Source organism: Drosophila persimilis, unplaced genomic scaffold (assembly GCF_003286085.1).
Source record: "Drosophila persimilis strain 14011-0111.01,24,50 unplaced genomic scaffold, DperRS2 tig00000606-arrow-arrow-pilon, whole genome shotgun sequence".
In the NCBI taxonomy this organism is placed as follows: Eukaryota; Metazoa; Arthropoda; class Insecta; order Diptera; family Drosophilidae; genus Drosophila; species Drosophila persimilis.
The window spans coordinates 2,918,337-2,932,177 of NW_020825324.1; the positions used below are offsets into that span (position 1 = coordinate 2,918,337).

The 13,841-nt window shown below is 50.9% G+C and overlaps 1 protein-coding gene across 1 annotated transcript in view; it reads right to left on the reverse strand.

Annotated features, from left to right (window-relative positions):
* LOC6597792 (chaoptin) overlaps positions 1–13,841 on the reverse strand; it is a 125,199-nt gene that overhangs the window by 67,811 nt on the left and 43,547 nt on the right. The gene's annotated exons all lie outside the window — the stretch shown is intronic.

The window sequence follows — 13,841 nt, forward strand, 5'->3', positions numbered from 1 at the left end:
CCAATCCCAGGGCTCTCGCATTGAACGAGTGAATTCAATTTAACGAGAAATTGCAACAATCAACGTTGCTCCTGCCACTGCCACTGAAACTGCCACTGCCAGTGCGCCTCATGTGTCCACACATTCTGCGGACAGCGACAAAAAACAACCAAAAAGCTGGGCTTCTGGAAAACAAACGTCCAGACAATGGCCTGGCAAGGATTTCGTGCAACAGGAGCCGCAATAACAACACTTAAGGGAGGGCTAGGGGCTGGGGGCTGTTGCGGAGGCGCCACAAGGAGGTGGACACGAAAAAAGCCCAGAGTGAGGGCCACAGAGAGAGAGAAAACGAAACCTTAGCCAGCGTATGCCAACAATGTAATTTTGACGCTTGATCTCTCCGACTCCCACACACACACACACACACACACAGGCATGGACACACACAGACATGGACACACACACGAGTGCAGTTGGAAAATGGCAGATGGAAAACACGTGGGTATAAAAAGGCGGACAGACGCAAAAAAACGCAGGCGGTTGCGGAAAAAAAGCGGGAAAAAACGCCGCTGGATAATGGACACCGAGGAATTCACTGGCCGCAAACACACACTCACACTCACACACAAACACAAACACACACACGCATGAAAAAACCGGAAACGAAAAGCCAATCGCGTGGGTTGCGAAGCGGTGGATACCCTAGAGGGAGACGAGAAGAAAACTTCAGGGGAGATCTAGATCCTTTGAGCTCTACGAATTGCAGGGAAGAGTGTCTGAAAGGAAGAATGTATAAAGATATATGCCCTCTATAGCCCACAATCTTCGGGGTTCATTTGTGGCTTTTCCTGCGATGCATCGTTCCTGTATCGTACAGATAGTATTATAGCCACAAAAAAGATATTAAAAATAACAATATATAGAACTTATGATCAAAATAAAAGTAATCTCTATTTACATTAGGTAGGCAGCCGCGATTATACGATTATTATCGGTTAGATACAGTATGCGATCTCAAATGAAGTCTTAAGTATCTGGAGGAACGAAAGATGTGGGCTTTTCTCATGCTAGATGCAAGTATTTCCCCTAGAGCAGTCCTCTTCTCTCTTCCAGTGTGGCTTGGCCGTGAAGCGATCTGCCAAGAGGTGCCGCCCATCCCTCTGTCGATCAGCCCCATAGAGAGCGAGGGTAACCGCAGAATGGACAGCATGCAATGCTTCATATGAGACAGGGACACAGAGAGAGGGACGGGGACGGGGACATCGTTGTTTTCACAATTTTCCGTATCTGTGTGTCTGTGTGTGGGTGTGTGTGTGTCTTTTTTGCTGCACATTTTATTGCGTTTCTCACGCGTTTTTCGTGCGACTTTTCCGCTGTGTGCATTATTACGGCCAAAACGCCAACCAGGGCCCCCCCGCACCAGCCTCATAATATTTCATGGATGTTGCAGATTGTTGACATTTTGGCTGTCCCCCCCCCCCACCACCCGCGTCCGCCCACTCCTATGGCCGCGGCACAACCTTCGGGACTTTTCCTTTTCTGTTTTCCCAAGGGCTTTGCTGCTTTCGATTATGCGGCAAACAGGATAGAGGACCCAGGATCCAGGACACACGCGCGCGCCAACTACCAAAAGAGCCGCCGCCGACGCCGACGCACCGCAGCGGATGCAAACAAACGCGACGCCCGGCAGGAATAGGGGATGCTGCATCCAGGATTGGGGGGGGGGGCTGCATCCGCAGTCGCCTGCAAACAGGATAAAAGGCGCATCTGTCGCAGTGTCCATCATTATCAGTATCCTCTTCATCAGGGGCAGCGGCATCGGCAGCGGCAGGATGCTGGAGCGGACATGTTCCTGCACTCCGGCAGGAAGGAGAGGGATTCCCGAAAGAAGATTCGAGTGGAAAAGAAAGAAACCCCGGGAATGGCCAGGAGATCCTCCAGGAACAAGGCGGCGAGTCCCGTTCCCAAAGAGTTGAAAGGCCTTTCGAGTGCCTTTGGTGGCAGGTCTTGAGGAAGACTCGTATTGATTCATATGCTGCGCCTCCGCTTCTCTCCACTATCAACCCTTTTTGCATACCCCCTCGCCCTGCCGCTCTCTGTGCACCCATGGGGGGGAAGAGCAATTACGTGTTGCGCTTTTATTGTGGTCAGGTCGTTTGTTCTCATTCTCCCAGTGGGGCAACCTGTTTGGTATGCATCCTGATCCCTTCGGGACCGGCCAGGACCCAGGCACAGACGGGCGGGCCCTGTGGCAGGAAGTGCGAAAAAGGGATACGAACCGAACCACACACAGGTTGCCACAGCCACTGCCACTGCCGCTGCCACTGCCGCTGCCTCTGTTGCTGTTGTTTTCTTTGCTCTAATGTTTATTTGCCATTTGAACGGGGCGGAGGTCGTCGCAGGTCGCACTTCGACAATTGTTAACCACTCTCGTCGTGCCGTGTCCTTCCTGCCACCCCCCCTTCCCCCTTCCCCCGTCCCCCTTCCGTGTTGCCGTTTTGCTGCTTGCTGCTTGCTGTTTGCTGTTTGCATTGGCCAGGTGCGACATTTGGCATGTCCACGCAATTAGCGCCCTTGTCCAGGTGCTCATCCTCCTGCTGCTGCCGGCCTGTCGATTAACTCTCCTGTCTCCTGTCGCTGAACGCAGGACCCAGGACGGGCACAGGCGGGCCGCTAACGAGGCCACATTTGTTCGGCCATCGAGCAGAGGGAAGCGAGAGACCCAGAGACCGCCCGCTGGCCGCGTCAAGTGCCTCGGTGCCTTGGTACCCCGTATAATTTGATGATGGATAAGGCCACTCACACTCACACTCACACTGACACTCACGACCCAGATCCTTGGCTAATGGATGTGTGAGGCAGAGGTTTATGATGTTTCAAGGCTTCAAGGAGGTTCGGCAGAAGGGATATTGAAAATGGGAATAGAAAAAGGCATTCCATTAGCTCTTTTCCTGCACATCTCAATTATAAACAACTCGTTGGGGAATCCTTCCTTCCGCCTTCCGCCTTCCGCCTTTTCCTTCTTCTGTTTATTTTTTCCTCTGTTTTTTGTGAATTTCAAAGATTTTTCACGGACGTCACCGCGTTGGCATTTGTTCTCCTTTGGGCTTCTCATTATTTAGCATAATTATTTATAGTTTTATTTATCACGCCTCCAGCCAGAGGGGAGGCAGTGCCGCCTCCCTCGTCCCCCTCTGCCGCTGCCACTGCCACTCTGCAACTTTCTACGGCTGCTTTCGTAACAAAGGGAAGGTCCACCCCGCCCCGCCCCGCTGGAAAAGCGGAAAACTTTGCAGAAAGAAAACCCAGAGAGAGAGAGAGAGAGAGAGGGGGAGAGAGAGAAAGCGGGGACAACAAAATATTTAATATTAAATGGGGCGCAAGAGCAAGGAGTAAAACTTTCATCCTTTTGTGTGTGTTTATGTCCCAATGGAATCAGAACGGGGCAGGGGCAGGGGCAGTGGGCAGTGGGCAGTGCCTGTGGCAGGGGCAACTTGTGCCGTCTTAAACAGTTGCACCTTTGGTCGGTCCTCAGTGCCTCTGTGCCCCACCGGAGCGGACAGAGCGGACTTTGGGCAGTGGAGAGTGGAGAGTGCAGTCGAGTGGCTGTTGTTGCCCCATGGTGCAGGATTACCGAGCACATGCTTAGTGGCTATTATTTATGAACCCGGCGAGTGCACAGAGCCCGTATATCCAGCAGCCTGTGTGTGTGCCACTACAATCTCTGTTGCAACATGGAACGGTCAATTGATTCACTCTCCTCCCAGTCGCCTCCTCCCTCGGCCCCTCGGCCCCTCGGCCCATCTGCTATTTGTGGTGCCACACTCGTCCGTCGTCCGTCGCCTGGCGAGGGAAAAGTGTTTCGGAAAAGCCCATAAATGATATACAATACTTGGCTGGAGGTTGGAGAGCCTGCAAAAGCAGTTCGAATTTTAAGGATAAGAATAAGGTCTGCTGTAGCTTTTGGGAGGCCTGGCTGGGGCTTCTATTTGCCGTGCCCCCTCTCCAGTGGCGTCCGTGGCGTCTCTCTTTTTGTGCATGAACTTGCAACTCGGGGGCGAACTTCTCTTTTGGCAACAAATTGCAATGGCTTTGTCTCTCGGATGCGTTTTAATCTTGCCATTGTTCCTTGTCCAGGACTCGTCTGTTGGCTCTCGTCCTGCCCCCCCTCCATTCCCCTTCTCTGCTCCTGTGAGGAGAAGCTGCCGCTTCTTCAGCTGTTTCTCCTTCGTAAATTATGTGTTTTAATATTTTACAAAGACTCAAAAACTGAGCACTTTGTTTATATTCTTATGCCCCACTCTGTCCCGCCTTTGCCTTCCTTTTTTGGGGTGGGGGGTGGTGGAGGGGGTAAGCCTCAAGTCCTCTGAAGGATGCGAAACAGGAACAGGCCCGTAAACATAAATAACTGCAGAAAGGACAAGGCAGCAAACGAGGCTGCAAATCATAGAGAAAACTCGTGTTGCAACTTTTAATTTGAGGAAAGGACGAACAGGACGCTGCCCAGCATCCTCATCCTGTTCCCTGATTTCGGTAATTGCTCTGGAGATTCCGCATCAATTATGGGGACTCCTCTCTCTCTCTTACTCTCTCTATCGCCCTCGTGTGGTGGCACTCCTTCTGCCTCGATTCCTAGATTCACGGTGGCTAAGCACCTGGAAATCGACAATTAAGACACCTTCTGCACACACACACACCTGTCCCCAGGAAGCACGTAAAAATATATGCCTCTTCAAGACACACAGAGAGAGGGAGAGAGGGAGAGAGGGAGGAGAGTCCCCTTCCCCGCCTGCTAATGGCCACATCCTGAATTGACCCGAGAACTGACTTACGAGCATGGGGCAACTTAATTATCTGCGACAATTACAAGCAGGCAACAAATCTAAGCTGGAATGTCCTGCCCCCTCCCCTACCCGCTCCTGCTCCCGCTCCCATTCCTGTCTGCCCATGTGTGCCTCCTGTCAGCACATTTGTCTATGTGGCATATGAATAATTGCAAATGCCAACAATGGGGTACATTTGTCGTTGTCGTTGTCGTTGTCGTTGTCCTTGTTGCTGTTGTCCCCGTCCCCGTCCCCGTGCTCCACCTCGCCTCCACCACCGTTTGATACCCTGTCTGCCAAATGGCATAGCCTGCTCTACCATGGATCTTATTTCCCATTCTATACAGCATATACTTTGAAAAACTGTCCATTGAATTCAAAAAAACATCTCTACAAAACATTTCTCTATAAAGATACTCCGACAAATGTTGAAAATCCCATGGGATCTCTTTGTACACCAAATACCTGGCTTCCAAAGACAATCCCATCAAAAGACACATCACTCATGAGTCAGATACATTCCATCTATAGGCAGATTGCATCCATGGCATCGCGCGTCATGCAGCACAGCCCCTCCGTCCTCCGTCCGCCTGCAGAGAGTATCGACGTATTCGGGTCTCCCCGAAAAGCACAGCACTTTCAAGCACATTCCTAATTTCTTGTTGTTTCCGACTGCAAATTCCACATTTGATACAACAAACGATGGACACACGGACACCCAGATGCACACAGATACACCCTACTACACCTGTTCATGTGTGTGTGTGTGTGTGTGTGTGCTTGTGATAATTTAGATAAATAATTCCAAATGTTAATTGAGTGTAAGTTTTGAGGCAGAAACAAAAGTTGACGGTCCATCTCCGTCTCTCTCTTTGTCTCTCTCTCTCTCTCTCTCTCTCTCTCTGAGTGTGTGTGTGTGTGCAAAAATTAATTAACTAAATTATTAAGTGGCCGACAAAAGGCAAAGGAGCGGCCGCCTCTGCTTCTGTCTCTGTCTCTGTCTCTCTGCTAAATGAATATTGTAAATTATGCTTTTATTATTGCTGCTGCAAGTTGTTGGCCAACGATAATGATGATGTCCGGCCATGTGCTGTGGCCAAAAGCAGACAGAGACGGAAACAGCGAGTGAGAGAGAGGGAGAGGACGACATATATGTATATGCAGCCTGTGGTATCCTGGCTCTTCGGCATTTGGCATTAATTGCGGCCTAGCAGCCAAAAATTACCTGCCCCCCCCCCTCTCTCCCCCTCGGGGGCCCCACGCGCCCCAACCAGAAGCGGTTTCTGGGCCAAAATATGGTCCCTGGTCCCAGGTCCTGCCGCCATTTTGGTTGATGCCAAACATTAAGCAATATTTATGACAGGAGGGCCCCTCCCCGCCCCCTGAAAGGACCAACAAATTGCAACGCCAAATGCTTATTTAATGAGTTAATTATTTTTTGTATTTATTGCAATGCCAAAATATTGTACGAGTCTATGCGAATGAGCGGCAAACGTGGAAATATGCGCAATTAAACGTTAAGCACGGAGGGAGCGGGAGGAGGAGGACGGAGGGAGCCACACACAAAACCCATTAGAATTTTTCGGGTGTCCACTGGCATTTTTGCCTTGCCTTTGGGAAAACTCAATTAGCGAAGGGTCCAATGGGTGGACGGGGACATGCTAATGCTGCGCGGGTCGGGCTCTGAGTTGGAAGTGCAATGGAGTGGGTGGGAGAGGGAGAAGGGGGGTCATATGCGGGCAATACTGCCATGGAAATACGACCACGATCGCATGAGCTTCGTCTTGCTCTCTCTCTCTCTCTTTTTAAGCTCTTGCCAGAACGAGCTGTGACGTTCGCTGCCTTGCAAAGCTTTGACGCCTTTCGTGCTCCCCTCTTCAAGCGCTCTCTCAAGCTCTCTCTCGGTGTCGTTTGCTTTTCAAATTAACAGCTGGATTGCTTCGCTGCTTTGTGGGCTTTCGTGTTCCGCTCTGCAAGCTCTCCCTCGCCTTGCTCACTCTCACTCACTCTCGCTCTCAGTGTCGTTCGCGGCGCTGCTTTGCGGGCTTTCGTGTTCCCCTCTTCAAGCTCTTTCTTTCTTCGGTGACACGAGGATCGCTTTGCTGCTTAAAGTTCTTTCGTGCGACTCCCTTGAAGCTTTCGCTCTCTCTTCGTCGCTGAGGCTACTCCGCAAGCTTTCGACTTGCATTATTCGTCTCGGTCTTTCGATTCTCTGATGGCCGTTCGGTCCTCTCTCTGCCCTGCAGATGCAAACAAAAATCAATCGCAATCTTAAACTGAAACAAAAGCCCGTGACTTAAAGCCAAAAACCGAACCATCATTAACCCCGAATTAACTTGTTTAACCCGCCGTATTTGGACGAACGGACGGACGGGCGGACACTCGCAAAAATTGATATCAAACATGAAATGTTGCTGCTGTCAAACACACCCACACACCCACACACACACACAAATACACACAAAAGAGCGAAACTTTTCCAATTTCGAAAAACCGACCACACGACGGCTACGGAGCTACGGAGCTACGGAGCTACGGCTACGTCAATCAATCAATCAGACATTCATTCATGCACACATTAATTTATTCATTTTAGCGGGGAATTGCTTGAACGGTAAAATATTTTTGCCATTTAATTGCTCTCTTACCAATTTCCGTAGCGGCATAGAGCCGCCACGGCACAAGGCGGAGGCCCAGGGGGAGGCCCAGGGGGAGGCCCAGGGGGAGCGGCCCAAAACGCTTTTAATTACTTAACCGGAAATTGGCAATTAAAGCGATTTAACAGCCAAGGTTACCACCCCTCCACCCCACATGCCGCCCAAACACAAACATAAGAATTCGCCCCCCCCTTAATGGCCCCTCCACTCCCTCTCCCTCTCCCCCTCTCCCTCTCCCTATCGCTTCTCATCAACTAACGTCAGATCGTTCAGAGCCTTAATCAAGTTTTAAATGGCCGCAACCCCGGCCCCAGTCCCCCTGCCCCTCCCCCCCCCCCCCCCCATTCCTCCCCCGAGGTGCTGCCAACTCGTTCATTGTTATTTATTGTGTGTTGTTGTTGTTGTTGTTGCTCTGGCAATTTATTTCAATTTCGGGAAAAGCTGCACAAACTTTTGTATTGTCATTGAGAGCCGAAAGCTCAGAGCTCGCTTTCGCTTTCGCGTTCGCGTTCGCCTTTTTCCAATTAGAGATGGTCATTGGAGGGGGTGGCTATGAAGGGAAGGGGGGCCTGGAAGCATAAAAACTCATTTAACTTTTTTGGCCAGCAAACCGTCAAATGCCCGACTCGTAGCCGTGGCCGTAGTCCTTGCCGTGGTCCTGTCTGTGGCCGATGGCCTGGCGTGTAATAAGCAAAACTTCTCTCTTGGCAGGTTGGCTTTTCGGGGGGCGGGGGTCCCCATTACCGCTTTTCCGCCTTTCCTGATAACTGTTGCATAGTTTTCGGGGCGGCGCTGCATAATTAATTATTTGTCAGGACGGTGGCAGGGGCGGGGACAGGGGCAGGGGCAGAGGCAGGGGAGGGGAGACCAAACGGAACGGAACGGAATGAACCCCAAAGAACTTTCGTCTTACTTTCGTGGGGGGGAGGGGGGGGGGGGGGGGGACTGGTGGGGCAGATGGCTAACAGCTGTTCGCGGAGGTCTTCGGTTCCCTCTCCCTCTCCCTCTCTCTCTCTCTCTTGGCATGATATTTCATATGGAAAGGAGGTGAAATTATGAGCAAAATAATACAGCAGAAGAAGCACTTTGATAGCACAGTTTAGTTGAACAGAAATACCATTTGGCCGCGCTCGAAATGTGATGGAAATGCTTTTCTCTATGGAAAGTAGTCTCCCTCATTAGAAAGTGATGATCTGGCTCCGACTGGGGGGAAGAAGTGGGCTCCCTGCTGGCATCGCTGATGAATGGATTTGAGTTTGTGGCAAGCAAATAAAATGCGAAATTGTTTGCTCTCGACTTTTATTTAGTTGGACATGTTGGATCCCCCACTCACCCTCCCCCACCCCCGCACACGCCCACGCCCACGCCGCCTGCCCGATTCGGGAGCGGTTCCGGGGCTCCTTGCGGCTGGCCGCTTAATTTTCGGTCTTTGCCAAGCGTCCAATTTGCCGCCACATTGCAGCCAAAGTTATTCGCGAAAAACTTGAAACTTTGCCATCCATCCCCAAGGGGGAGCCCCAGCCCCAGCCCCAGTCACAGTCCCTGCCCCTCTTCCGAACAACCGAAGGACGGACTAACCCCAAAACTAACTCTAACTGCGTCCTGCCACACTAATTTCAATTGCTCGCGGCTAATGTGAGACACACCCCACCCCCGCCCCCCACCCGTGGTCCCAGTCTCCTAGTTTATGGCAAAAGTTGAGCTGAAAAATTCGCGCGGAGTAAATGTCAAGTGCAATTTATACAAATTTTACGGTTAGGTTAGGATGCGACGCCACGCCACGCGACGCGGAAAGTGTCGAAAACTTTTCACGGTTACTCGGACGGACGCCCTGTCACATGGCTGACAGACAGACAGACGGACAGTGTCTTCCACTTCCATTCGAAACGCTTGACGGCTGCATTATTGATGGAAAATACTGTCCGTTCGTCCGGTCTTCGATATTCGGTCTCCGGGTAGATGGAAACTCCATTCCAATAAACAAATAACCACAAATTCCCCAAAAATGTTCTCAAGTTCCATTCGATGGTTAATTAATCGATGGAATGTGCGTGTATCCCTTTCGTGTATAAATAAATGTATCGAATACAGTCGCCCAGGCACCCCCTGCCCATTTACACTGCACTCTATCCGTATCCGTAGCCGTACCCGTACCCGTACCCGTACTCGTAGGAGGGTACGGGCCTCCCTGGGGGCAATCAGGAAATGCGTTACCAACTTTTCGCGCCCGTGTTTTTCGTACACCAGCAATTGGCCATTGAGTACCCTGTAATGGGCACCCACATCGAAGGGAATGCTGGGTGGGACAGAGACAGAGAGAGACAGTGGCCTTTGAGGGGATCTCTTCGGGATCGTGTGCCCTCTGTGTCCTGTTGGGTGTCCCTTCCACCAGAGGGTACCCTTAGAAGGTACCTCTAGAGGGTACCCTTAGAAGGTACCTCTAGAGGGTACCCTTAGAGGGTATCGGTCTGCCGCTTGTTTAAACAATTTCCTTCTTTTTTTCAGCGCTTGGTTTATGTGTTTTAAAACATATACGATTTTTGCTGATTTTTTGTTGCGGGTCTCCTGGAAATGTTTGTGCATCCGATATACGGAAAACAAATGCAATCGCCAGTAGTGGCCAGGGGGGCGTGACGTGCTGGACAGGGGGGGCGGTGGGGGTGGGTGGGGTTTCAGACAGATTGCTTTATCTCGCTGGCTACTGCTGCGTTTTGGGGGTTTCGTAATATTCCCGAATGTCAGTTTGATGGCCAAAAAATAGTACGAAAAGTTTTGCGTGGAAACGCGCGCGCAAACAAACAACGCAAAAAACTTTCGCCATTTAATTGGAAAATTAAATTTTCCGCTGGCTACAGCGCCGAACAATGAAGGGGGAGCAGTAGGTGGGGCTGGAGCAATTTGCAGTGCAATCAACGCGTGGGAGGGGCATGCAACCCAGTCCCAGGTAATATCTAAAGTAAAATGCATTTAAAATATTTTCTGCATTCCCGGGGAAGGGGAATGGGAAGGGGAAGGGTCAAGTGTCATGTCAAGTGTCGACGCTCCAGTGCCCCACGTCCTGCCCCACGCCCTGCTTATGCAATTTTCCAAAATGACTCGGAATTCATTTGACAAATTGTCCGTTCCAGAGGGTGCGGTGCATCATTCCATTCCTGGGCTCCTGGGCTCCTCGGCTCCTCGGCTCCGAGTGGCTGTCCGGTCCGGTAGGGTTTGGTCCTGTCCTGTCCGGATTCGTTTTGTGCTCTGTCATTGGTCAAACAAGTGGCAAAATTAAATTTAACAAGACGCCCGTCACCGAGCAGGAGACGAGCAGGAGGACAAGGAGGACAAGGACGATGCCACATTGTTTAAAGTGCTTAACAAGCAACACGAGAGGGGCAGAGGCGGGAGAGACCACAGTCAGCTCAAGCCAACACCTTAACAGGGCCTGCTGCTGGTCCTGCTGCCGCCCTCCCGCCCAGCCGCCCAGCCCAGCCAACTCTGCCAAAGAAGTGGCATGAAAAATGAAATGAAAACCAGCAAGTAACCGCAATCATTGCACGACTCGCCACTCGTTAGCAGATGCTGTGGCATGCCAGAGACAGAGACAGAGACAGAGACAGAGACCAAGAGAGAGCGAGAGAGAGAGTCCAGAATGCAGTCCTCTCTTGCCACTGCCACTGCCACTGCCTCCTGCCGCCTGCGGGCGCTGAACTCATTTGGCTTTGGTGTCGGCCTCTCCTCTGCTTAGCAGCACTGAAATTGCTACAAGTGCTGCCCAGTCGTCAGTCGTCAGTCGTCAGTCCGTCATCCCAGTCAGCATTCCACCAGCTCTCCCCGGCTCATCTCATCTGTTGGCCTTCTGATTTCTGTTTGTGTCCGTCTCTGTCTTCCTGTCCGTCTCCCTGTCAGTCAGGGAGAGCCAGGGAGATGCAACGTTGAAGGAACTTTGATTTTGCGGTCATTCGTTGGGGAGGAGGGCCGCCCCCCAGCCCCCTAGCCCCTTAGCCACTCAGCAGCCCCTGCCCCCCGTTTTGCATTAGGTAATTACTTCTTTGTGACGCTCGATGAAGTGCAAATTCATTAAGCCTGATGCACTCTCATTCTCGTATCTCTCTGCCGCAGCACGCCCCCTCCCCCACCCCCCGTTGTGGCATTGCGGGAGTTTACAATAATTAATCAATATGCTGCTGCTGCTGCTGCTGCTGGCGCTGGCCGCTTACACATATTCACAATTACATTTAATCCCTTTTTGTTATTTTTTATTCCGCCCGAATGACCGAAAGCCTGGCCGTTAATTTGTTTTCTCTTGTAATAAATCGAAATTAAATTTGATTTCGCTGAGTCACATGTGTCGGAAAACATTTGTAGATGACTGTGTAAGGACGTGTTCATGGTACAAGGCCACCAAAATGATGGCAAAAATGTTTTTAAATGCTGCAAAATGGCGAGGAGGAGCTCAGAGAACAGGCTCTTCCTCGAAGAACTTCAGAGATACTTCCTTGGATCCATCATGCATCCAAGGGACACTCGAAGGAGGTGTTGTCCAGCCCTTTCCCTGCATTCGTTGCAGACGAGCCTTCTGGAGCTGGGACCAAGGATGCACTCCTGCTCTTTTAGGAGCTTTTCCATCGTGTTTTTCAAAAGAAAACTAAATTTATTTGATAAATTAATCAATTATCTACAAGATGATCTAATTTTTAAAGGCCTGACTTTGCTCCATTATTTTTCGCAATTTTGTAAACGTAAAAAGGTCTGAGACCCCTAGCTATGGGCTCCTTCTCCTCCCGGATTCCACTATAGATTCTTGATTTCATAGCCGCCATTCCTGGGCCCAACAACAGGTGGCCCAACGAATTCCTTGGCTGCTGGCCATCTGCTCCTTCTGGCCATGTCCTCGGGGCGGGGAAGTGGTGGCTTGCATCGGATTATGCCTGTAAAATGCACTTCTGAGAGAAGGACAGTGCCTGGCTCTCAAAGCGGATGCCGCCCCGCTCCAGCCCCCCTAACGAAGCCATAATTTCGAGGACGAGAGCATTTCCTCTGCAGGAGCACGTGGCTGGTCGCTGGCAAAGGAATAAACTTGCTTATTGCATTGAAATGCAATTCCGACTTGCACTTGCACTTGCACTCCTTTCATCCTTTATCCTGCTGCTGCTGCTGCTGGGGGGGGGGGGGGGGGGGGGGGATGGGTCAAATAAATTTCGCACAGAAGCCAAAAAAGAAACGGAAATTTCGCTCTCATAATTTCGTTGGTAGATTTTATAATAAATAATTTTTCACTAAAATTCCAACACACACACACAGAGACAGACAGAGAGACAGGGGCTGTGGGACTGGGGGGTTGGGGGGTGGGGGGTTGGGTGGTTGGCCACTCAATAAAGAAACAGAAAGAAGCACAACACAGCAGAAAAGAGAAGAGAAGAGCCAAAGGACGAACAAAGCGGGAAGCGAAAGCCGAAATACAAATAAATATGGGGCAGAAAAAGCGAGCAGAAAAAAACCCGAGAAAAAAAGGGCGAGAGAGGGGGAGGGGCAGGGGCAGGGCGAGAGAGTATTGGGAGAATAAGTGCATGCCAGAAACAGAAACACTCAAAGTTTATGAAAGGCGCGTCGTCGGTCGTCGGTCGTCGGTCGTCGCCGCCAAAGTTTTCCACGCTCCCTATTTCCCGGTGGGGCATACACGACCGGCCATCGAACGGGGCACCTGATTTGAGGGAGGGATTTTCAGGGCCCTGAGATGTCTGTGGCCCCAATCTTGTAATGGTATAATCGTTGTACAGGAAAGAGAGTTCCTTGAAAGAAGAAATGTGCAAAGATGCTAAAATCGCATTAAAGAACAAGAACATCCCATGAATCGTAGCACTCCTATATCCCTCCTACAACCCTCCAATATCCCTCCTACAACCCTCCGATATCCCTCTTGTATTCCTCCTCTACAGCTCCAATATCCCTCCTATATCTCTCCCACAACCCTCTTGTATCCCTCCTACAATCCTTCTCTATTCCTCCGATATCCCTCCTGTATTCCTCCTCTACACCTCCAATATCCCTCCAATAACCCTCCCACATCCCTCTTGTATCCTTCGACCAATTCTCAGCTCCTTCAGACACTCCCCTATCGAAGCATAGCCACAATTCGGTGTGCCCAAATATTATCCCCAATATATGGTGTATTTCCTTCTGGACTGCCACGTAAAACAAAGTATATCACAAGACCAGGGCCCTCGTAGACGGGTCTAAGGACACCGCCGCATATGGGTGTGTGGGGGATGGCGGTGGGGGGGGGCCATGTATCGCCAATTACTGTGTCTGTTTGAGCGTACAAAGCGTTTTATGAACCAACTCCTCAGACTTCTTCTGAACGGACGCGGACACGGACACGGACACGGACCGCTCGGAC